This window comes from Sus scrofa, chromosome 1 (genome assembly GCF_054392235.1).
Source record: "Sus scrofa isolate SSC_HxYL_T2T_F1_AM1 chromosome 1, Sscrofa_HxYL_maternal_Yorkshire_Landrace_v2.0, whole genome shotgun sequence".
Taxonomy (NCBI): domain Eukaryota; kingdom Metazoa; phylum Chordata; class Mammalia; order Artiodactyla; family Suidae; genus Sus; species Sus scrofa.
Genome location: NC_139383.1, coordinates 166475410 through 166502331, shown reverse-complemented (window position 1 = coordinate 166502331; position 26922 = coordinate 166475410). Strand labels below are relative to the sequence as shown.

General features: G+C 31.9%; 1 protein-coding gene across 14 annotated transcripts in view; it reads right to left on the bottom strand.

The window, feature by feature from the left end:
- Positions 1–24300, bottom strand: part of CDH19 (cadherin 19) — an 88863-nt gene extending 64563 nt beyond the window's left edge. For 6 of the 14 annotated variants that reach the window (XR_014841138.1, XM_013993286.3, XM_085018233.1 and 3 more), the window contains exon 1: positions 24165–24300. The gene's annotated coding sequence lies outside the window, so the exon portion shown is untranslated. Of the gene's footprint in view, positions 1–11075; positions 11108–21927; positions 21997–24164 lie in introns of all 14 variants that reach the window. The other 8 variants (XR_014841139.1, XM_003121695.5, XM_085018243.1 and 5 more) reach the window with 2 other exon arrangements.
- Between the last annotated feature and the right edge of the window lie 2622 nt (positions 24301–26922).

Sequence of the window (26922 nt, the reverse complement as noted above, 5' to 3'; positions counted from 1 at the left end):
AATGGGATGTGGGAAATTAAGCTACCTGGTAGTCAACTTCTTAAACTATAAACAAGGTGATACAGCAGTTATTCAGTATGCTGCTGTGAGAAGTGATGGATGTACAGGAAAATCACTACAGAAATCACTAGAAATAACCAAAGTGCCATATTAAATGACTAAAAAAGGGAAAATAGGAACCTAGAGGACTTCTTATTAGTGCAATAATAAACAGGAAAATAGGAGGAAGGAAGGAAGTAAATTCAAAATTGTATAAGCAAATTTAACCAAATGAATCACTGCATTAAAAACAGATTAATAAAACATGACAAAAAACAGGAAGTGTTTGTCAGTTTGGGATTTAAAAACTTAACCCAACTATGTACTAAAGAAATAATTTAATTATAAATACACAGACAATTTTAAGGACAAGGATGGGAAAAGATATACCATAAAATAATAATAAGTTATCTGAAATCACTGTATCAAGATCTCAGAAACAAGACCTTAGGACAAGAAGTATTACCTGACATAAGAAGGGCAATTTTTAAAGATAAAAATAGTATATTCATTAAAAAGGCCTAACAGGAGTTCCCATTGCGGCTCAGGGAAATGAATCTGACTAGCATCCACGAGGATGCAGGTTCCATTCCTGGCCTTGCTCAGTGGGTTAAGGATCCAGCGTTGCCATGAGCTGTGTTGTAGGTTGCAGACACAGCTCGGATCTGGTGTTGATGTGGTGTGGACCATCCGCTACAGCTCTGATTCGACCTAGCCTGGTGACCCCCATATACAATAGGTGTGGCCCTAAAAAGACCAAAAAAAAAAAAAAAAAAAAAAAAAAAGGCCTAACAGTCCTAAATGTCAGTGAATTTAATATCAGAGCTTTAAATTACATGAAGCAAAAATTAGCAGACCCAAGGACAAGTAGACAGTTGCAATGTGGAATAGTTAACACTGGTCTCCTATATTAAAATACTAATAGGACCCAAAAAAAAAAATCACTGAGCATATTTTAAAAATGTTACAAGAACAATCAATTAACTTAAAATAATTACAACTATTATTTTGATGCACCAAACTGAATAAGTTTCTTTTCATACACTGCTAATGGAAATGGAACCTGGCAATAACAACTATTGTAGAAAATAGATTGGCAGTTTGGTAAAAAGTTTAAACATATACCTATCATATGACCCAGCCATTCTATTCTCAGATATTTGCCCCAGAGAAATAAAATTATATATCCATGCAAGACAGTGACATGAATGTGTTAGGCAGCTTTAATTGTAGTAACCAAAACTGGATACAATTTGAATGCCCACCAATAAGTAAATGTATTAACAAAATGTGGCATGTCCATGCAATGTAATAATGCTCAGTAGTAAAAGGAAATGAACTAATGGTACACGAAGTAACATTTCCAATAGTTATGTTGAGTGAAAGAAGCTTGGAAAAAACAAAAACTCAGACTGTATATTCCTATTTATATATAATTCTAGCAAATTCAAACCTATTACAGTGACAAAAAACTGATAAGTCCTTGAGAGAGAATGGAGACTGAGAGGAATAGAAAGGAAAGATTATCCAGGTCATTAGGGAAATTTGGGAGGTGATGGCTATTTTCATTAATTGATTGTGATGGTAGCCTCACTGAGTACAAATATGTTTTTTTAAAAAAATCCTATTCAGTTTGAATATGTGTGGTTTCTTCTGTCAATTATGCCTCATTAATGCTTGATTTGTCAAAACTCAGAATAAATGAAACAATATCTGTGGTACGATGGATAATAGATTCTTACTGATGTGTTACAAAATGATGTAAAGAATATAGTCTATAAAATATCCCTACCAACAACCTTGAAAGCTAATTTCCAGGTTATAGGAAATTAACCTGTGAGAAAAAATAAATAAACAAAAGCAAAATAACCATACAAATCCAAATTGTCAGTCTTTCTATGGATTTTCTACCCACTTTGTAATTTGTGGAATGATAGCATCTTATTAAAAATGCTGAATCTTGAGCCACTGCAGATATATTTACACTGTCTGTATTTTATCCCACTATGTGCAAGAACCATGTACATACTGAACTTAAACAGTACATTATCAAAGAATTGACATGTCAGTGGTTTGAAAAAAAAAGATGTTAAAGAAGATACTGTTCTAGATTAAAAGCTGTTTAAAACACAAGAAAAAGTATAAATGAGGACATTGTCTAGATCTTTCTTTGTAAAAATATTTTTATCTTTGTATTTTATAAATCTTTACATTTAATATGAATTGGTTAATAGATGCTAAAGAAGAAACGTTAGTTTTATTAGTTATAGAAGTTTCTTTGTGGTAACACTGGCAATTAATAATCTTGAAATTGGCTAATAAGTATTTGTACAGCTATTTTTTATTCTTCACTTGCGTTTAAAAATATATATATATACATTTTGTTGCAACAACAACAAAAATGAGAATGATCTAGTTTTTATTTTTATCATTAATAGGATGGACACAAGTCATTAAATATTTTAGTACCACCTACTGATGAAAATATACAGAAAAGAGAACTACCATACGATGATGACGAAACTGAAAATTTGGACAACCATTGTGGGGATAATTTGATCAAATTTAGTATATTTAAAAGTTAGGTTAATCTATAAACTAACAGCTATTGTTTACTGCTTTACACCTAGAGAAACTTTCAAATTTGTCTACTTAGAGGCAAAAATACATTGGATTAACTGAAAAACATATGAAAAAGCAAAGTTGAAATTACGGTACCACATGATACCAATTAGAGAAGTTTTTCAAAATTATAAAATTATGCTCTAAGGGACTATTCTTACAAGTTAATTTTTGTAAAATAAGTCTATGAAAAGAAAAATAACATACAAAATTAATTATGGTAATTACCATGATAGAAGAAAAAGAAACTTATATTTTCCTCCCTCTAAAACAATCTAAAGAAAGGTGTCAAATAATAGTATTCATTAAATCTGGGTGATTTTGCTACCATATGCTAATTTTTTCAGGTGATGTGTATGATTGAAATATTTACAGTTAAAATTAAAAACTAAAATATCACTATTTTATGCTCCTATATCATTACAAAACAGATATGAGTACCCTTTCATTTGAACCTCAGTATGAGAACAGAAGAATGAAATGGTGGCAGTAAGCATGTCTGAATGATGAACTATCATGGCTTTGTTTATCCTCTTCTATATTCCAAATTTTCTATGATGGTCATCCATTTCAAGGGGAAGGGAAAAACATTTCAAATAATGGTCCACTTCTGACTGAAGAGTTTTGGCAGCTGTGAGCTGTGCCAGGCTGAGAAATGCTCAGGGTTGAGTTCAGGTTAAAAAAGAAAACTGCTATCAATTAGTATGTCTGAAATGTGTCCTAGAGAAACAGGCAGTGACACTTCTACCCTACGTGTGCAATCCCGGTTATGTTTTCCAATTAGGTGAAAATTTCAATGTGGAAAATGCATTCTAACACTGTCTTATGTTAGTGTGTTTGAATTTAATCCTATTTCCCATATCTAAGCATATTTGTAAATATTAAATAAAATGCAGAGTACAATTTATTTCAAAACACCTTATGCTTAAAAATAAAATGTTGCTAATATTAACACAAGATTACATAATAAAATTATTAATATTTCAATAACATTATTATCATAATCATCAACATATTACATCCATGCAGGATCACATGATTTCAGTACAGAAAAGTGTATTTCATATACTACAGTCACATATGAAGGAATGTATATTGAGAAATTTTAAGTGACATGCACTGTACCAAAGAGAAGTAGGACTGGAAATCTAATTTTAAGGGCATAGAGTATACAATAGGCATTGTGCTTTACTGAATGGAAGAAAGAAAATGCATAGATATCTAATATTGTATATGACATCTGTCACTGATAGTTCACGTTATTTAAGATAAATAAATATCTAAATTGCATTTTAACATTTGGACCAGTCTTGAAACTAGACATAATAAAAGGTTTTCTATTATCTCCTTTTAGGCCAACATTTTCCCCCTTATTCTAGAGATTCTTGAGGTCACACAAAAAGGGAAAGAATAAGTCAGAATGATGGATTTGGTGGCTATGCGGGAGAAGATAAAAGTTAGAGCTGGGGAAATGTGGATGGGATAAATATAGAAACTTAATCCTATTTGTGATCTCTTAAAAATCAAGGGAAACTTGGCAGTCCCTTAGAGTGACATTATAAATAAAGGTTTTTAAATGGCTTTCTCAGAACTGCTAATAGGAATATAATGAGAAATGAGTAGATATAGCTTATAGATATGAGAAGGAAGAAAGACCATTTCTGAACCAAAAATTATAATTAACTATGTGCCTACCCTTTCTCTGGAGACCTAGAATATAAAGGACCTTTCCTTTGTCCTATATATAAACTCTCACTAGACATATAGTTTGCATGTTTACTATAGAATTAAAAGTGTATGTTACAGATGAAACAATATAGTGTCATAATGCCTGTATAAGAATCCCCTGAGCCCTCTTAGAAATTACAGCCTTCCCCATTCACTATTTGTGCAGTGTCCTAAAATTTGGAGTCATTCCACTCTTAGGCCAGGGTTGTTAACTCTCTTCTGGATCAATGGGGAAAGCTGTGGATTAATGAGCAATGGATTTGGAGTGCTATGCATTAGCAAAGTTGAACCTGGACATCCAATAGTCTAGAATGAGAAGAGATAGATTCCAGCTGATGAAATACTCACAGGCAATGTCTCATTTTTAAATAATCTGGTATCTCACCTTTTATTCCCCTTCTACAAGCTACTAAAATATGATTTCTTATTATTATTTCAAGGCTAAATCTTTGTATGCCTCAATATTGAGGATTTGCCTAAACTCTTTTTGGATTATGTTGCCAATGCAATTAATATATATAGAATTAATTGTCTTTACCATTTTTGTAATCTAATTTTAATTTAGCCATTGCATATCCATAGGCTACTTCTCACACTTACTCTCTTACGTGACTACAGTCAAACCTGTAAAATATTTTCTTCTTGTAAAGTCTTTTTCTTTTAGTGTTCTTGTGAAACATAACATGGATGAAAAAACAGAGCTTTATTTCAAATATCTACAAAGTATTCTAATATATTATTTCACAATGTAAACCCACATATACTTACCTGTATTTTTCTTTGTATAATTTTAAAATACTGGAAAATCCCTGAATACCCTAAAACTATTTGGATAAGACACACAAAATTATTCAGAGTGGACAAAGAAACAAGTGAATAAAAACCAATTTCAAAATTCATATTAACATAATGTTATTCAGCCATTAAATGTTCTACTGTAAAGTCATTTAAAGAAATGGAAATATGCTGTAACACTTTGTTAAGTGAAAGAAAGACATTAAATACACAGAAAATGATTCCATTAATTTAAGAAAAAAATGTAGACAAATTTAGAGAAGAAAGCCTATAGAAGACTATGCCCTCAATGCAAAATCATCTCTAAATTGAGTTATAGAGTAAAATATATATGTATTTCTATTTTTTAGTTTTAATAGTTAATACATATATACACAGCTTTATGACTCATTACAAACTATTTATAAACTATAAAACTGTTTTACATAAATTAAGATTATGTAGCACCATAATGAAGATCAAGAGTTTACTATCTTCTGACTGGGGTTAATCTCCCAAATATGTTGAGATAAAATGTTCTAAAGGCCACCTGGTGGAGTGAGGTGTGCTACCTGTGGAGCAAGGATGGCTATGACTAAACTAGCCCTGCCACCCCACTAGCTGTATAACTTTGGGCAAATGGATGCCTCCATTGTGTCACATGAAAAATTAGGATAATAGGACCTATCCCTTAGGGTTGTTTTCTTGACTAAATGAGTTTATGTACTCAGAATATTGTCTGACACATAGTATGTGCTATGTAAGTATTTTAAACTAACATTGGTAAGTATTTTAAACTAACACTGTTAAGAACAGTTCCCTACATGTGGGTAGTGAAGATCTAATGAAGTCTTCATTTCTAAACTTTGCAGTAGTCAGCTATTGTTACTTATGCAAATGATATGTACATATAAAAAAAATTTATAAGTGACTGTTGCAGACATAGCGTAGGAAGCATTTTCCCTAATGTATGTGTTCTGGATATATTTTCAAAGGATAAGAATGCCATTATTTTTTTTTCCAAGCATGCTAAGTGACTATGACAAATAAACATTGTCATGCTTGAAGCAATATGTGATATTGCATGGCATATATAGGCTGAAAATGATCCCATTGTGACTCAGAACAATTATGTTTTCAAAGAAGACTAATTATGACTTGAGGGATGAAAAATATTATAATCTATACACTTATACAGTTTGTAACTGAATCTAATTAGAAATTGTCTTTTCTATGACCTCTTCTTTATTACATAAAGATAATTATTCCATCTGTGAAAACTTATAAAAATGTAATGTATTCTGAAAGGTTGTGGAAAGCTGAAACTAAACTCAACTAAGCCAGCCTGTCATAGAGAAAAGCAGATGGCAATTAATATAATGTCTCCATCTTTAGAAAACCATTGAGTAGGATTGGCCAAAGTAATATATCACTTTGTGATGGTCAGGAATTTCTAAAGTTTTTTAAAAGAAAGAAAGAAAATATCTTAAAATCATGGTTTCTAAAATGCTACTTAAAAATTAAAAAACTTCTCAGAGTTCTCTTGTAGCACAGCAGGTTAAGGATCTGTTTATTGTCACTGCTGTGGCTCAGGTTGCTGCGGTGGTGTGGGTTCGTTTCCTGGCCCAGGAATTTCCATATGCCATGGATAGGACCAAAAAAATAATAAATAAAACTTCTCTTTATCAACTTAAAGAAGTGTCTAACTTCTCATATTGGGATTTAAATGTGTAAAGCAAGCAAATTCTATAAAACCTCAGTGTGAAACAAATATTAAAATGAGACTCTTGGGGCTGTGAGTGGTAATATTATTACAGAGAAAGTACTTAGAGATCCTTTTCCTTTTTCTCTTTTAATTTGAGAGTTTACTTATAAAAGGAAAACAATAAATACTTGGAAATGTCTCATAACAGCAGCCCTTTGTTACATAAGCATATTTATTCTTCACAGAGCAGTAACATGGTTGGCTAGTGGCAGCTTATAGCCTACACCTTTAAGTCTATTATTTTAAATTTTATAGACACTGCCTCAATATTCATTTCAAAAATAGTATTCTATATTTGTGTGAATCTATTTATTTATTTATTTATTTATTTATTTATTTGTTTATTTATTTTTGTTTTTTCTAGGGCTGCACCCCCAGCATATGGAGGTTCCCAGGCCAGGATCCAATTAGAGCTGTAGCCGCCAGGCTATGCCAAAGCCACAGCAACACAGGATCCGAGCCGCGTCTGTGTCCTACACCACAGCTCATAGCAACACCAGATCCTTAACTCACTGAGCGAAGCCAGGGATAGAATCCTCAATCTAATGGTTCCTAGTCGGATTCGTTAACCACTGAGCCTTGATGGGAACTCCTGAATCTATTTAAAAATCTGTTGATAAATGCAGAAGCAATGATATTAATAATGAAACTTAAGTTCTTGAACTGTTGCAGATGAAATATTTTGGGGGCTCTTGTGTTGCATATTTATTATTTCCTATCTCAATGTCTATCTTTATAGAACAAGGCCAGGGATCAAACCCCCATCCTCATGGATACTAGTTGGGTTCTTAATCCACTGAGCCACAACAGGAACTCCCTGAATTTTCTAATCGGTGCCTAAAAGGGTCTGCAGTTCCAGGACTTCAAAATGGTTGTTCTGCTTCTCTCATCTACATGATGGTTCATTGCCCATTTGAAGATGCTAGTGAATCCCAGCCCTCAGACTAATCACTCAGATTAATCACAAAAGGATAATATGTATAAAAGGAGCAATGTACAATATGGAAACAAAATATATAAAATGGAATGAAAGGATGCCACTTGCAGCAACATAGATGGACCTCAGATTACCCCCTCTAAGTGAAGTAAGTCAAATATTGAAAGACAAATATCATATGGTATCACATATATGTGGAATCTAATAAAAAACAATACAAAAGAACTTTTTATAAAACAGAAATAGAAACAAACTCACAGATTTCAAAACTACCAATTATGGCTACCATAGGCGAATCCATGGGGAGGAGGAAGGAATTGGGAGGATGAAAAAACATATACATTACAGTAGAGAATAGACAGTTAATAAGAACCTACTGTATGGCAGAGGGAAAACTACTTGGTAGTTTGTTATAACCTATATGGGGAATAATGGATACATGAATATGTTTAACTGATTCATTTTTCTATACATCTGAAACTAATACAATGTTGTAAATCAACTATACTTAAATAAAATTTTAAAATAAATAAGTAAATACAAATAAAATGGGGATAATATCTGTCTTGCTTAATGAGAATTAAACTAGATGTATTGTATGAAAGATTTACAAATTTTAAAATGGCATATAAGATGTCATATGTCAGATGTTAATCTTTGTAAACATGCTTTATTAGCAGTTTAGGGCTACAATTGTTCAAAACTTGAAGTATATCAATCAAATGCTAATAAATCCTGAATCTATACCTTAAATTACACACACACACACACACACAATTGTCAAAACTTGATGGCTAATTGGATTTTAAGAGAGATTTCCCAACGAGGGCATGTCAAAGGTAAGTTTGGAAATACTGCGGTTGAGATACCTGCAAAAATTATGGGTAGAAATTCCAAGTGTGAGCTTGGTGATTCCAGACTCAGAGAGAACTCCGTTATTATGATATCCCCCTTCCACCACATTGCTCTAAGAAAAGCCTACCTTTACTTCTGTAAGATTTCATGAGCTATTCCTAACTCCTGGTTTAAATGGCTATGATTGAGATATGAAATAAAAGACAAAAAAGAAACCAGAGGCTTTTGATCACTGTGGTAGAACATAGTATGGTTTACCAATATCCCTATTGCAATTGGGCAAGGTTATGTGATAATTTTTTTTTTTTTTTTTTGTATTTGTAGGGCTGCACTCATGGCATATGGAAGTTCTAGACAAGGGGTTGAATCAGAGCTGTAGCTGCCAGCCTACACCACAGTCACAGCAAAGCTGTATCCTTAACCGACTAAGCAAGGACAGGAATCAAACCCACATCCTCATAGGTACTAGTTGGGTTCATTACCACTGAACCACAGGGGGAACTCCCATGTCTAATTTTTTCAACAAAATATAAGTAAAAGTTATATCCATTACTTTAGAACAAAAAAGCAGTGAAAGACCTATAAATAATTCTTTTTTCTTTATCATTGCTTTCTTTGGCAACTAGATGCTGTATTTATGAGGTGGTGGAGACTCAGTCAAGCTTGGGTCACTTAGTGGAACTGAATACTGCATCCCTTACTGACTCTTAAATATTTGTGGTATTAGATTGCTGAGAAGTTGGCTACAGGGCCTACAGCCCTAGTAAAATCACCTACTATATTCCTGACACCATAATAAGTACTCCACGTATTCTCCTCTTATTCTTCCCTGTAATTCAGTGAGTTACTAATTATTAACATCCATTTAAAAAGAGAAGAAAGAAGATCAAAGTGAGCTTATATAAACTTATGAGAGAAAGGGGGTCTCAAAGGCCAGTCAGAGATGATAGCTGGAATAAAGACTTGTCAAAGTAAGAGAAGAGATAAAAACACCTAATCTGAAAGAATACAAGAAGTTAAATAGGGTCAGAGTTGGGAAGAAGTACAATGTACTCAGGGACAAGTATATTTGCATATTAATTTCAAAAACATTATTTCAGATAGCAGCCCAACTTAAGTCATTTTCAAATTAAGATAGTAAGTGTAGTTAAATAGGCTACATATCTCTGTAGTCTGTATAATTTGGTTAATTTCTTCCTTGTGCATATGTTAAACATTGGTTTCTCTAGGTCAATCCAGTCTTAATTTTGGAGGGATATATTCTCCACAATATTAAGTACTGAATTAATACTTCTCCCATGTCTTCACTATTTTTTAAAGTAATGGTTGTAATCTTTTATCTTGAATTTTATTTTTATTTATAATTTTCCACTTGCCTGACACATTTAGATTTGGGAACATTTCTCAAGCATTTAATTCCAGGATATTTTACATAAATATCCACAATCTATGAAATGTTAAAATAATTTTGGGGTATGCCATTAAAATAAAAACTTAAAAGAAAACTTCATTTCATCAAAGTTATAATGAACAACTTTTAAATTTAACTTTAGCTAGGATAATTAATTTCCTAGAAAACAATTGATTTTAGCCTTTTTTTCTCCCTTGAGATACATATTTATTTTCTTTCTCAGATAATTAGTGAAGGTATTGATTTTTTAGTTTGGAGTTATACTGAAGATAGATAGACAGATAGACAGATATTATCTCTGGTGGCATTCCCATGATATGAGGTGACAAGAAGAAAATATTTTTTTGTTGTTAGCTGTTTTTAGTCTGTGATGTCAATTAACATTTAAAACAGTAACAGTTAATAGTTGTAAGTAAGAAAAGTAGATGTTAAATTTTTACCTTAAAGAAATGTTTTACTATTGATTTTACTTCATGTATGATTATAAAGATGAAAGGTAAGTAAGAGCAGTATATACCAAAAGAAATGTACCACTAAAGATAAGTCTAGATTCACACATTCATAATATAGCATTAGTCAGTCTAAAATTCTCAAAAACACACAAAAAGTGCACAAATATGTGAATTATTCGCAATTATACATTGTACATCAAGTCCCAAGACTGATGCAATAAATAAGAACAATTTGTTATACATGCACTCACACACACATTGAAAAAATGTATGTATTTATTTTATTGTTGAAAACAATGTGTATATATACATTAATCAATTATTTAGACTTATCTATATTGATATATGTAGACTGAGTCCGTTCATTTCAACTACTTGGATTACACTGACATACGAAGAAATCTCAATTTTATATCTATTGCCTATTGAGGGAGCTCTGAGTTACTTTCTCCTTATTCATTTACTATCAATGTGTAATAAAAAGCTTTGTACCTGTTCCTTTGCATCCATGTATATGAGTTTCTCTGGCAAAAAAAAAAAAAAAAAAAAAAAAAAAGACATTTAAACTGATGGATTACAAGGTAATCTTTTATTCATATTTACCAGATATTTTCAAATGGATTTCCAAATTATGCAATCTATTTATTTCAGCCAGTGATATCTAAGAGTTTTAGTTTGCCAATATAATTATTTATGTGCTTTTATAAATACCATGCAATTTTGTTAATGTATGAATTAGATGGTTAAATATTATACATATATATGTGTGTGTGTGTGTGTGTACATATATATATATATATATATATATTTTTTTTTTTTTAGGACCATACCCATGGTATATGGAAGTTCTTAGGCTAGGGGTTGAATTGGAGCTGTAGCTGCTGGCCTACACCACAGCCACAGCAAGGCTGAGCTGTGTCTGCGACCTACACCACAGCCACAGCAAGGCTGAGCTGTGTCTGCGACCTACACCACAGCTCAGAGCAATGCCAGATCCCTGACCCACTGAGCAAGGCCAGGGATCAAACCTGAGTTCTTATGGATGCTAGTCAGATTCATTAACCACTGAGCCACAATGTTTATTTTGCCATTTTAGATTATACCAATTTAGTAATTACACTTTCTAGATAGTTTTTTTTTTTTACTTTTCCTTCTTTTTTTTGTAGCTTATTTTCTGAACTCTCTCTTTAGTTCTAATAGCTATTTTATTCTATATGGAGTTATAGTAATTCTATTTCTTCCTTTCTAACCACACCCCCCTGAACACTAACCCAACTCTTAAATCCTCGCTTTCTAATGATTATCTTGCCAGTTGATTCAATTCAACCTATTCAGTTCAAAAAGAATGAACAGAATTATTTTGGATGGACACTTGTATATTCAGTCCTATAGATTTCCACTTCTAATTTCAAATCTAGAACCTGTAACCACATGCTGAAGTTACGTACAGGAGAGGAAAACTTGAAAAATTAGGGGCATAGGATGCAGTGGGCAGTAGACACTATTTCAGCAATGCTAAATAGCAAATAAATTAATAAATAGTATATAACATACACGTGTACATAACAAAGGTCCAAAATTTTCACTTTGAGAGCTGTTAGTGTTTAAACATTAAGTGGTTATATATTGTTGGGCTTGTCATATATGTTTTATTAGGCTAAATAAGTTACTTTACTAGTTTTCAAATAATTTTTGTTATGAATATGATTCTTTTCTTAATTGAGGTTACAACTGAAATTACTGCTTTTCCTAGTCTGATCTGATAATGTGCAGAATAAATAGGTTCAATAATACTGAGGCATCACTGCATCCCTAATCATACAACTTTGTATACATGAATGTGTATATATAATGCATAACAAAACAATATTAATGTAAAGTTTGAAATATAATAAGATATATATGAAATATAATAAAATTTAAGTAGTATAAATATGTTATATAGAATGTACAAGATATATAATATAATGCATAGGATATATAACATGATATTTTCCAGCTAATATCACATGCAAAATTATTCTATTTCTTTCCTACATAGTCCTAGACTGGCATTGGAATATTTTATCTATATAAATTGATAAACCCTCATGATTTGGATCACTGCTTTATATTGTATGAGAGTGGACTTATTGATGATTGGTCCCAAATAGATATTATCTTCACAATTAGATGAATTGTAGTTAATTTTTGACTTTTATGAGTAGAACTAAATAAAATTGCATTACACGCACACAAAAAACATCGTGTCTTAACAAAAAGAATATTATGGGAGTTCCCATTGTTGCTCAATGAGTTAAGAACCTGACATCTCTGTAAGGATGAGAGTTAGATCCCTGGCCTCAGTGGGTTAAGGATCTGGCATTGCTGCAAGCTGCGGCATAGGTGCAGATCCAGTTCAGATCCTGTGTTGCTGTGGCTGTGGCACAAGCCTGCAGCTCCTGCTCTGTTTCGACCCATAGTCTAGGAACATCCACACGTCACAGGTACATCCACAAAAAGAAAAAAAAAAGAATATTATTTCTAGGCTTCTGTCCTGTGTGTGTGTGTGTGTGTGTGTGTGTGTGTATAATTTATACAGGTTGAAAACTAAAGTGTAATTCATGCAGATATACCACTGAAATATTGATTAGAAAATTTAGTATAGGGAGTTCCTGCCATGGCACAGTGAGTTAAGAATCCAACTGCAGCAGCTCCAGTTTCTGCAGAGGCATGGGTTTGATCTCTGGCAGGAGTAGTTAGTTAAAGGATCTAGTATTGGAGTTCCCTTTGTAGCTCAGCAGTTAACAAACCTGACGAGGATTCATGAGGATGTGGGTTCAATATCTGGCCTTGCTCAGTGCGTTAAGGATCCAGTGTTGCCATGAGCTGTGGTGTAGGGGCTGCTTGGATCCAACGTTGCTGTGGCTGTGGTTTAAGCCAGCAGCTGTAGCTCTGATTTTACCCTAGCCTGGGAACTTCTATATGCTGCATGTGCAGCCCTAAAAAAAGTCAAAAAAAAAAAAAAAAAAAGGAATCTAGCATTGCCACAACTCAGTGGCTCAGTGTAGGTCAGATTTTGTGGGTGTGGCCATAAAAAAATGGGAAAAGAAGAAAAAGAAAAAAAAGACATATATACCCCAGGTTTCTTTTATTATCAGTCTAATCCTAATGAATTTCCAGCTTTAAGATAGTATATAACTAACAAATAATGATTTTTTTAATGCTAAAAAAAACTAAAAGAAAGACTTAGGAAAGCAAAAATTTTAAATAAAGATTGAATAAGATGCACTTTGATGATTTCATGAATTATCAAACAAATCATAGCAGTTTTACAAAACCGTAAGTTACCATATATTTAAAGAGTCGAAAATTCCTCAGTCAGAATAATGTAAAGTGAGGCATTTTCCACTTAAAACATTGTTTTTCATAATTTAAAAACTTTATAATTATTTTCATCACATAATATCTGTGAAATTGAACTTACATATCATTATAAAGACAAGATAAAGGAAAAATACTTTTCTTCCTACAAACAATATATTCTACTCTCCCAAATATTTATTACATTTACTTATTTTGTCTTCAGTTTCCATTATGAAGATATCTTGTTTTTCATTTGCTGAAAATATTTTTAGCTACTGCTTATTTGGTAAATAAAGACAGAGTTGTACTCTATTTGACAATTTTTTGCTGATGTTGTATTAGTAGCTACATAAAACCTAGTCAGATATATCAACCAAATGTTCTTTTCTCCGATTATCAATTGTTTTCAGTACGTCTTTATAACTATATCTATAAATTTATTCTACCATCAAGAACAATACTTAGTAAGCACTACTGCTAAATGGTGTGGAAAATATGATTTTGTTATTGAAAAAGGCATAATATAAACATGATTTTTTTAAAGACCCAAATCTTAGGGAATGAAAAGAAGTTTAAAGTCATACACTCTACTATTGCGCGCGTGTGCGTGTGTGTGTGTGGGTGTGGGTGTACAATCAGTGCGAGATTTCAAAATTCATAAAACAGTTTCACAGAACCACACATTATTAGATTCAGATGGACTTGGTGAAATATTTAAAGCATTTCAGCTACCATACAAAAGAACTTTTTTGACAATATTAGTAAGAAATAGTTTTTAAATAATGAACATGTCGTAATACTCTATTTTATGTTGGAGCTGATTACATTTGTTCTACTTTAAAATTTTTATTCTGCATGCAGAGAATTCCTCATTTCTCAAATGTGTAAACAGTAACCTGGTTAGTTCAATCTCTCCATTGCTGGGAAATGATTTGCACATCTTTTTCTACATTAGAATTAACTGAAAAGCTGGATAGTATGTAGATGTTCCACTCCGCAGATTCTGATTCATCAGTTAGGTATTTTTAACAAGCCCCAAAAGTGATTCTTCTAAGGCAAATAGTCCTGAGGACACTACCATCTTCATTGTTAACATCGTCATCATCATCATCTTATCTAACAAGTATTGGGTGCTTACTCCATGATTATAACTATACAAAAAGCATGCCATTCTTTAATTGATTTGTCTTACAACAATTGTATGATATATGTTCTATTATTGTTGCTATTTTATAGATGGAGAAAATAAGCACCTGTAAGTTGAACTTTGCTTAGCCATGTAATAATTGGTGGAACTAGAGTTAAAATTTTTTTTTTTATTTTCCCACTGTACAGCAAGTTAAATTTAAGGCTCTCGCTTCCTTCAGAATGCGTACCCTGTAACCAGTGTGCTTGCAGGGTTCTAGAACATGGATGCTATTTTGGAAAAGAAATACATGTGAAGATATTGGTTAGGGTTTATTTTTAGAGCAGTGCTTCTCAAACTTCCATATTTTATACTCCTGTCAGAATAAAATGCCCTCAACATGGACTCCAATATTCATATATGTATTTATATACTAATCATTTACTTCTAGAACTTTTACCACTATATAGATATTTCATAAAACATACTAGAAACTTAAATGCAGAAGAAAGAGATAAAACCTCAATACATAGAATTTCTTCTATTTTCCCACAGCTCTGTTGATGGTCTTGTGCATGCCTTGTGGTATATAAACACCTATTTAGAGACTGCTCTGCACCACTGAGGAGCACTACAGACTCATGCTGGATGTCCCAAATTCAAAACTCCCATTTTGTCCTGCTTTTTCTCTTCAAGAGGTTAATTTTCTCTGGTTCTCAGAATGACTTTTACTGTATAGCCCTAATTATGGAGTAGTAACTTTCTGGTTGCCAAGCTATGTATAGAATGGATGGTTACTATAAATAACAAAGATTAAGAATGGTAGATGAAGTTATGCCATGAAGTAAAGTATTAACTCAAATGAATTCTATAATTTCCATATCATTCTTTGTCTTAATTATTTTACTTATTTAAATCTTCATTTAATAATATTAAATTAATGCTAACCATTAAGGAGAATCTGTACAAAATGTAAAGATTTGTGCATCTATAAAGATAATAGCTGGCATGGCACTTATCAAGGTACTTAAAAAATCTGACACTGAGTCTCTCCAATTGTAAAATGAAATAACATATCTGACTTCTATGTAAAAAGGAAGTGGAACTGTACCTATAAAATATCAAATATTCAATAAAGGTAGTTATTATGCCGTAAAAACATGCCATTTACTTAAATATATATAATCCCAGATTTCCTTGGAACACACTAATTCATTCTTAGAGTGCAAAAGAAAATCACTAGTATGCCCCCATTACCACAGGAATCAAAACTCAAAGGAGTAACATGAATGCTGTTTAAATCATGGAGGAAAGAGCTCCTTCCAAGAGAGGGCACCAAAAAGTGGGAAATGTTTGCTGCAGACTGTTTACACATTATTCCAGATTTATTCACCCAAGGCTAATATGTGCAGTTTCTATTATAGAATGTTAGATTTGGGCAAAAGACAGAAGTGGAAATGTACCATAAATAATTATAAGACCTAAGACAGAAGGTTAAAACCATTAACCCATAGTGTCACATCTAAACATAGATTTAGAAAATCTGATTCCATCAACTTGTAGTTGAACTCTATCTACCTAGCTATCAACTTTCTTAAATAAAGAAACATTCTCAAGTAAAAAGCTGCAATGATATTTGGGAGTCTCTAAATCAATTACCTTAGTCATTGCCAGAAAAAAAATCTAATGAAGTCCCATACAATGACTATTTTTTTAAAAGGTTGGGGGTGACTAAAAGATAAATTGATAAAATCTTGTAGAAAGGAGATAGATTAACAAGGCATGGATATAGAAAATTGGATAGAAAAGATCAGGATATTAGAGGATTGATCCAGAAAGCACAATATCCAAAAGTAAATCTCAAAGAAATGGAGGGGAAATATTATTACAGAATAAATGCCCATTCACTGTCTTCATGTTTAATCTACCGAAAAATGCAATCCGGCTTCCCCTTACCCCTTCTGCAGTGCTACAATGCAACCAATCTATCGAGGTCAAAAGGGACCCCCTTTATTTCTTTGTCAAAATTCAATGAATACTTTTATTTTTTCTTGAAATTAACTTCACAGTGGTATGGCACATTGTTGCCTTTACCATAACCATATTTCCTTTTAAAATTCTCCTTTTTTGGCTTCCAAAGCTCAACCCACTTTTGTGTTTCCTCTTTCACCTCAAGAATTTCTATTTCACTTAATTGTACTATTTCTTAAATTCTGGAGTTTCATTCTTAGGAAAATTCTTTCTCATTCTAAATATGTTTATCAACCAATTTTATGGCTTCAGTTGATACCTATATTCTGAAGCATCACAAAGCTGTCTCAACAGCCCCTATGCACCTATTTTCCTTATCTGTAAACCTACTTTCCAAGTGCAATAGCCATGTCCCACTCAGAAATCATTATCTTTTATCCTCCGTTCCACATCATCACTATTTGTTTCACTGAAAAAAACCAGCCTCCACTCGAAAACTCTCACTTGAATAAAAAAATCCCCTTTAATGCTTTCTTCACTTCACCTTCCACACATATACAAGCTTCGTCTATGATCAATTCTACCTCTTAAGCCTTTCTTTCTTTCTTTTTGTCTTTTTGCCTTTTTCTAGGGCCACACCCATGGTATATGGAGGTTCCCAGGCTAGGGGTCTAATCAGAGCTGTAGCCGCCAGCCTGCGTCACAGCCACAGCAAGGAGGGATCCGAGCCGTGTCTGCAACCTACACCACAGCTCATGGCAACCCAGGGATTGAACCCACAACCTCGTGGTTCCTAGTCGAATTTGTTAACCACTGAGCCATGACAGAACTCCTGCCTCTTAGGTCTTTCAAAGATATATGCTTATGTCCTACAACCTCTAAGTTCCTAATCCATAGCTTCTTATTATTTGTTGTTTCTCAGTAAAATAAATTTGAATGATATTTTGAAATTAGAAAATATCTTTCAGAACCATTAAAGATTTCAGACATTTAATCTACTAAACTCAAGTCTGAAACTCTATTTTACAGAAATAAATTGACATTCATAAAATTCTGGTGCAAAAGATTTGTTTACCAATGCATTGCTTATTGTCTAAAAAAAAGTGGAAACCTAATTGTTGAAGTTATTTGAATAATGTTTGGCATATTCATTCAATAAAATGTTTAAAGAAGTTGGACAGATTTATGACAATGATAGTTGCATAATTCTATAATAAAAAGATTTAGTGGTTGACAAGCCTCATGTTATCAAGAAAGTAGAGTTCTATAGTGAGTTGTATTAGAAAAGTTAACAAATGAACATGAAAAACAGATATTTCTCCTAAATTTTACTAAAAGAGACTACAACAATATCAGCAATAATTTACCTACCACCAGCTCTAATGGGCACCCTAAATGACAATTTGGTTTCTTATACCATTAATTAATTAAAGACAAAAAACAGGTACCTCCTGGGGAATAGCTCAAAAGAAGTTTTGCAAGTGATTCTCAAGAATTAGAAAAGAGTGGGTTGAAGAATGACTACAGGTTGAGAATTGAGTTCTAAGAGTAAATGAGTCTCTCAAAGTAGTTGCAAACAGAGAGAAAGCAGGAGATCTTTGACCTGGGGGATTTAGAGTTAATGATTTTGTTGAGATAGAAATCACAGTGTTTGAGAGCCCCTTTGAAGGACAATTAAATGAGAAATGACAAGTAAAGATACTGCAAAGAAAAAAATAAACACCAAAGTAACCACTCAATAGTTTATTATTATGAACAATAATAATAATAAGTAAGTAATAATATAATTATTGTTTCTCTATGCTTCCCTATGACTTCAGTGTTAACATATAAAATCAGAAAATTAAAATTTACAATATTTCAGAACACCCCATGTGTTAAGATAATACTTACTCAAATCAACTTCAAAACTGAAAATAATTATAAATATTACCATCATAATATTTACTTTAAATTTTTTGAAATAAAATTATAACAAATTTGGGGTTCTAATATGAAATGTACATTTCAAAGGACACATTTTTAAAAGGAAGTGAGAATATATCATGATTTTAGTACAAAATATTTTAAAACAAACACGCCTTCATGATAAATGAGATGTTTTAAAATCTATAAAACAGTAACAATACCTCCAAGAGATGGGATGGGTTAAAAATACATAGATTTAAGGATGGAAAATCATCATGAATATAGTTAATCTGAGCCACAAAATTATTTTAAAAAGTAAGACAGAATATCTTATTTTTTTATTCCTTTGTAATTGGTACCAGGGGGGATAAACATGCTTTCTTTTAGTGCTTGCTGTAGAAGGATTCAGCATAATCTTAATGCATAAGCTGAATGACTGAACTACTGACTGAATAAATGACCCTGTTTTTCCTAAATATTTAAGTTATGTGGTCTGTGAGACATTAGATAAGGAGAGTTCATGTATTTCTATGGAAAGGGATGATGTTCTTATATGAAAAAATTTCTCAACTTATCTTTTAAAAATCTGGCAACTCATATCATTTTATTTTATAAAATGTGGAAAGTGGATAATTAATATCTAAGATTTGTAATATATAACTCACAACATATACGTATTGCTTGTCCCTTTTCTTCTAAAAACAAAGGCTCAGTGATGTCATTATAATACAATATCATATACCTCATAAAAATTATACTTGTGAATTAAGAACTGTGTGTTTTAAACACCTTTTCTAAAAATTCATATATATATATAAACATAATATACATATACGCATGGATGTACACACGCAATGACAACATTGTTTCATATCGTTAAAACAGTTTAAGTTTGCAGCAATACGGATGGATTTGGAGGCCATTATGCTGGGTGAAATAGATCAAAGACAATTACTATATGATATCACTTATATGTGGAATCTAAAAACTACAATAAATTAGTGAATATAACAGAAAAAGAAGCAGACTCGTAGGTATAGAAAACAAGTGGTTCTCAGTGGGGAGGGGGGAGGGGGAAAGGCAAATACAGGGTTAGGAGATTAAGAGGTACAAACTATTAGGTATAACATAAGCTATAAGGATATTTTGTACAACACAGGGAATGTAGCCAATATTTTATAATAATTATAAATGAATTATAACTTTTAAAAAGTGAATCATTAAAATATAAACCAGTAACATACAATATTGTACAGCAACTATACTTTAGTGAAAAAAAACTTTAAATTTCATATAAGTGAATTTATTCAATGCACACTCTAAAATGGCACAGCATTTTAACGAATAATTTGTGTGGTCTTAAAATTATTAAATGAATACATGCGTAAATTTGAAATTTGACCACAGGAAGATATATAAACACACATATGTATATATGTAGATATGTGTATGTATGTCTATAAATACATGATTATTTTTATATGTGTATGCATGTATAAAAATACATATGCTTATTTATTAACCAATAAATTTGGTATCAAATCCTGATATTCCTATAGAATTGGCATCCTCAGTTAGATATTGGATAAGGACAGAAAATAAAAAACCAAAGAGAAACCAATGTTTTAAATAGCCCCAAAGACAAAAGTCCAAATTAGAAGAAGGGGATTTACATTCAACTAAAAAGTTACATTTTGGCCCCTTTATTTTTCATCTAGCATTTTAGGTAAAGAGAGGTATTTTGCTTTACTAATTCAAGAGTGATTTCAAGAACTGTTAAGAATTACTGGCTTAATGACAAACAATACCATTAAAATATCAAATAAAAGATACAGTCCTATTTTTCTCTTTATCTTTTTTTAGTGTTCTCTTATACTTTACATCTATCTCTGAATTTGATGGTATTATCTCTTTATCAAAGAAGGTCATAGATGTTTCCACTAGAGTTCTTTAAGAATAAAATAGACGGCAAACTCTCGAAAATGACTTAGCTATAATCCAACTTAAAGGCAGAAAAATAGTGGCATTTTTCTTTCCCGTGATTTATGTATAATTTGCTCATTTCCACAGGAACATTTCTAAATTTTGCACTTAGAGAAAATAACCTAGGTTATTTTTAGCCATAATTGATGTGCCAAAATTATTTCCACTTTAATATACTATCCTGCTAGCTTACAAAATTCATCTATCATGTGAGTTCTTAGAATGAACAGATAAACTATAAATGTACTGATTTTGTATGTTGATAAATCATTGTCCTATAATAACATTTCCAACTTGACTTGATATGCCAAAGCAGAGTCTCTGAAAAATTGTATGTTTTGCTCTAACTTTAAGACATTTTTGATGATTCTGATTATCTTTTATTGAGTACTAATTAATGCAACACATTTCTGACAAAAGCATTTCTATTTTACAAAATCCAGAGCCATTTTTACTATGAGACAATAATTGTCTTACTGCATCACATCAGAATATTCAAGAAGTTATGTATCATTTCAAAAAAATTTATTTCCTCTAAGTTGTTAAAAGGCAGATTTTAGAGCATTTTAGCTGGATTCTCTGAATTGAGGGATGGCAACAAACTAACTGTATGAGTCATTCGAAAAAAGGTCAGACATCTCTATTGTCACTATGGCAAAAGCTGCTCATTCATTTCTCAAATCTGTGAGCTGTCAGCAGCAATGCAAGAAAGAATGGGGGAGTTCCCCATAGTGGCTCAGCGGAGACGAATCTGACTAGCATCCATGAGGAGGCAGGTTTGATCCCTGGCCTCACTCAGTGGGTTAAGATCCGGCATTGCCATGAGCTGTGGTGTAGACACGGCTACGATTGGGCATTGCTGTAGCTCTGGCCTAGGCCCCTGGCTACAGCTCCGATTGGACCCCTAGCCTGGGAACCTCCATATACCTTGATTGTGGTCTTAAAAAAAATGTTCATGGTAAAAAACAACCTTCAAAATTGGGGCAGAGATAAGGAAAATGCTGAAATTACCTGCAAACAGTGTCAGGCTAAGCTCATAGTTTGGCAATAAAAAATAAATTAGTGAATGTTCGAGAAATGCTGAAAAAAAAAAAAAGAAAAAAAAAGGATCCATAGTGATTATTAAGTTTCACATTGGTTAATGTTTCATCCTCAATCTGTTATGCCAAAAATGAAGATCATATCATGACAACAAAATATAAAAGTTCCATTTTCTCATATTCATCAGCATGGTTCTCATATTTGCTGAGTACCAATAAATCGCAATCTAAAGAAAGGTATATGAAAATATCAGTATGTTCTTTTAAACTGGTGTAACACATTTGCTCCTACTATATTACTACTCAATAATGTTAAATACTACACTATAACACTTTAAATATTACATAATATAAAGGGTACATGTTATGAGCATGAGTGGGAAAAATTAGGTATCAATTTATATTGTTATCGATTAGTCATTTGGCCTATTATATGTAGCTATATTACAACAAATTTCTGAAAGATAGGTCTCTTAAGAATGTGTGGGGAGCATTTGTGGACATCATTTTAAAGCATCTTCAATTTAATTGAAGATAATTTAATTGAATTATTTTTAAAAGTTGCCTAGAGATTAGTACCCTGGGACGATTTCAAAGGGGAAACAACAACAACAAAAAAAAACCCCAAAAATATGAGTAAGTAATATACACTTTAAGACATCTACAAATTGCATGAAAGTGTGTTTATGTGTTAAGCATAAAAGAGCACAAGTAAAGAACATACAAAATTTCAAACGGCAAAAGGCAGATATAATTTACACAATGATCTGATTCATTTCAGTCATTGTTACAAAGCCTTGGTAATGTAGAAAACTCATAAAAGAATAAGAGATCAATGATTTCTAGATTTCATAAACTACTTATTTTAAAAAACTGGATAATTCTATACATCTAATTGGGTAATACTTTTTTGGAAATATTTTTACTGGTTACAAAATTTTATAAACAGGAATATTCAGATCATATTGAAATTTAAATATTTTCAAATTAAAAATTATAATTATGTATATTTACATACATATTATTATATTATATAGTAACCTTTAAAGTATTTAGAATTTGAAATAAAGAATGTTGTATCGCCTATTATTTTATTAAATTGTTTGTGATTGCATTACATGCAAAATACAAATATATTAATATATACATATTTATATCTTATATAATTATATAAATTTGCAAATATTTTATATAAATAATGTCATCTCTCCAGATATATTAAAAAGTAAAATCAAAGAGCTAAAGTATAAATATATATAAAGAAAACATTGCCATTCTATTTATATATTTTTGTTGTTAACCTCTTCATGTGTTATTTCATATGCTGTTTACGGATTTACTAAATCCTTTTAGCAAATTTACATTGAAATATTTTATTAAAATTAGTAACCCAATTAAAATTACTTGTAACAAATTAGAATTGAAACAATAACAAATGCCTTTCACATTTTGCATTTTCTTAATTTACAGTTTTGTATATTTCATATTTGATGAATTAGATTTAATTTCATATAATGTATATGAGATTAAAATTAATGTGTGTACATGTTTGAATATGTATGTCTGTATTCATAATATGCTCAAAAGTTTACTTTTATTAGTATTATTTTTGTAACATTCTTAATTACTTAAGTTTTTTCATTCTAAGATTATTTGAAAGTCAATAGAAAGCTTGATAGCTGAAAAATCCTAGCAAGGAGGAAGAAAATAAAATAGTCATATGTCAACTTTAATAATAGATTGTCCTTCAAAAGAAACATAATTCTTTTCAGATATGTGGAAAGCTCCATACTGAATATCATTTATTAAGAAATAAATTATTTACTATATTCAAAAATTTACTCTAGAAATAAATATTTTTCTCATATTTTTAAGTTTGAGAATGTTATTGCTCATAGCAACTGACAACTGACAGTACAGAGGTAAATACATATAAATTAAGAAACAAAATCCTGAAGAAAGAAAAAGATGCAGTAGAGCTACATTCCTCCAAGAAACCTGTTTTAAATGTTCTAATATAAGGAACTTTTCCTCACTCTGAATTGCAGAGATGGAGATTTTCCCTTACCAATCTTTGTTTTAGATAACGGTCTATATATATATATATAAAGTTTTAAGATTTTTAGAGTTTTGCAAGTACTTGTTGGCCCAATTTTCATTAATAGATAATTTATATAATCAATATAGGCCTTATTATCACATTCTTACCTGTGTATCTTCAAGTTCAAAGAGTTCTGTGGAAATTGAAATTCGAAATTCATGTGAAACACATGAGGAACAGTAGGAAAGTTTGTTCTGATTTTGCCTCACAAGCTTCTCATCCAACTTACGTGTGCCATACTGCTCTGAGTTACAGATGCTTGTGCTTTTAGTACCAAGACCCTCAGTATGTCACTGCTTACTGAATGCTATTTTGGGTTCTCTGAGTAGAGCCATGAACACTGAGCCTTTGTGCAAAATATCATAAGGGCATTCTGATGTCTGTTCATAGTCTGGGATTAAAATGCAGATCGCTCCAGCAAGTAGTATGAGCTGATTTTTTTCTTTTTTCTTTCTTTTTTTTTTTTTTAACAAGCAAAAAGAAAATAAAGTACTTATTGGCTTGAGGTGATAAGGAGGGAATTCATCTTATGTAAAAGAATTCTGCAAGTGGAAAGGACATGCCCTCTGCTTGGGGATTAGCTGATGAAACAAAAGATCAATTTAAAACAGGCACAAAAGTTACTAAAAAGAGAAGAGCTTTTTTACTGTGTGTCTATGCCTTCTGGCAGCTCCTTAATTCTGTCTTTCTGCTCAGGAATCAAGTAAAATACAGAAAGAGAGGGCAATGGCTAAATTACTTTTCCTTGGTTTATTTATTACCCAAGTATACTTATTTTATTAAATTTATAATCATATTTTGCTTTAAATAGTTAATGTTATTTATTACAAAATACATATCATACTCCATAATGTTTACTCAAGCTGTTTTTAGTTAAAAATCATTTTCGAACTAAGAGAAAGGTTCAAAAATATGAAGTGTCTAACACTATGATTGATGTCTATAAAACTTAATATTTTTATGGAGTACATATGCAATTCCTGTGAGGAATTTCAGAAGAAATACTTGAGTCCTTCAATACCAGAAATAAATGCCTGTTTGCCTGTTCATTGTTTTTTATCATAGCAATGAAGGGAGAATAGGAAAGTGATTATAACTAATGCTAATGAGAAATAAATAGATTATGTGATGTCTGATTCATGCTTACTTCATTTTTGAATTCATAAAAAACAAATTTTTGGTTACCATTTACTAAATAAATGTTAGATGCCCCTGTAATAGGCAGCAAAACCAAACAAAAATAAGCTTCCCCCAACCTGCAGTCTTTTTAATTTTTTTTTAATTGAAGTAAGAACACTTAACATGAGAGTAACCCTCTCAACAAATTTTAAAGTGCATAGTACTGTATCATAAACTATAGGCACCACGTTGTAGAGCAGATCTTTAGAACTTACTCATCTTGTATAACTGAAACTTTATACCCATTGAACAACAACTCCCCATTTTCACCTACCCCCAGGCTCTGTCAACCACCATTCTATTCTCTGCTATGAGTTTGACAAATGTAGAAAAGCTCCTGTAAGCGGCTTCAGGCGGTATTTGTCCTTTTATGAATGCTTTATTTCACTTGCATGATATCCTCTAGATTCATCCATGTTCCAGTGTATGTGTAAAAATCTAACATTTTATAGGCTATTGTTTCCTGCCTTGATACACAATCCAGTTACACCGTGAATTACAATTACACTTTTTCAACCTGAGAGTCTGTTTCAACATGATGTCCGGAGGGCTTATCTTAAGGCATAAGGGAACAAGTGTGGGTCAGCATTTTCTCCACCAAAAATGTTATAACTCCACTAAAGTACAATCAGAACCATAGAAACTCCACTGAGACAGCATTTAACTTTCTAAGGAATGTAATACAGTTTAAAATTGTATGTTGTATGTATAGTACCATTATCAGCAATTTCTTATATCATTAAGGGAAAATCTGGTATAAAACACTTAGGCAAAGTAACCAATTGGGTTTGATTATAATATAAGCACACAGTACTATGAATTAATAAGAAATGCTTGTCTTCCTGAAGGACAAGAGTTTCTTCATAGCAGGTAAGCTGGAATGAGGAATTATTTACACATACGCCACAACCAAGAATATAGAATTGGCTGGACTAATGGGACTAGTTATCAAATAAATTTAGCCATTACTTCCACTGCATTTACCTCATATCTTGAGAAAAGGCTTTTCCAGGTGTGGAGGAAAAAGAAATTTTATTAGTAAATGGAACATGACGGTATATGATTGGAGTCGCAGAGTTAAGCACAGCACTACCCATAAAGGAGCCAAAACCATTACACTATAGGTTACTGGAGGTCTCCATACCATAGAACAAACCTAAGGGAGGGTGGACAATTCCTGGGACACAAATGCTATTTCATAACTACACAGAAACATTCAGTAAACAATTGGCAGCTTTCACATGCAATCTGGGGGAATTCTACAAATGTCATCTACCAGCAGACTGAAGAATAGAGCTTGGAGTTTCAGAAGCATTTCGAGCCAGGATTGAGTTGAGTTAATCTAAATAAAGATTTGAATTAAAATATCACAATTTATCAATATTCTGAAGACCCACTGATTTCTTTTTTTAAGAAAGATAATTAAGAAATATAAATCTATTGGCTAACTGCAAACTGGATCAGCTAATGAATTTCAGATAACAGGCAGAAGACAAAAGCTAAACTTTATTCAGTTTCCAATCCAGCTCTTGAGGTAATCCCTTTAATCAGAAAGTTTAGGCTTGCCGATGTCTCAGCATAGATGATCCAAGTGACTTTAATTATATATTGAGGTTTAGTCCAATCAACTGTGGTCTGGTCTAATTATATATTGAGGTTTAGTCCAATCAACTGTGGTCTGGTCAA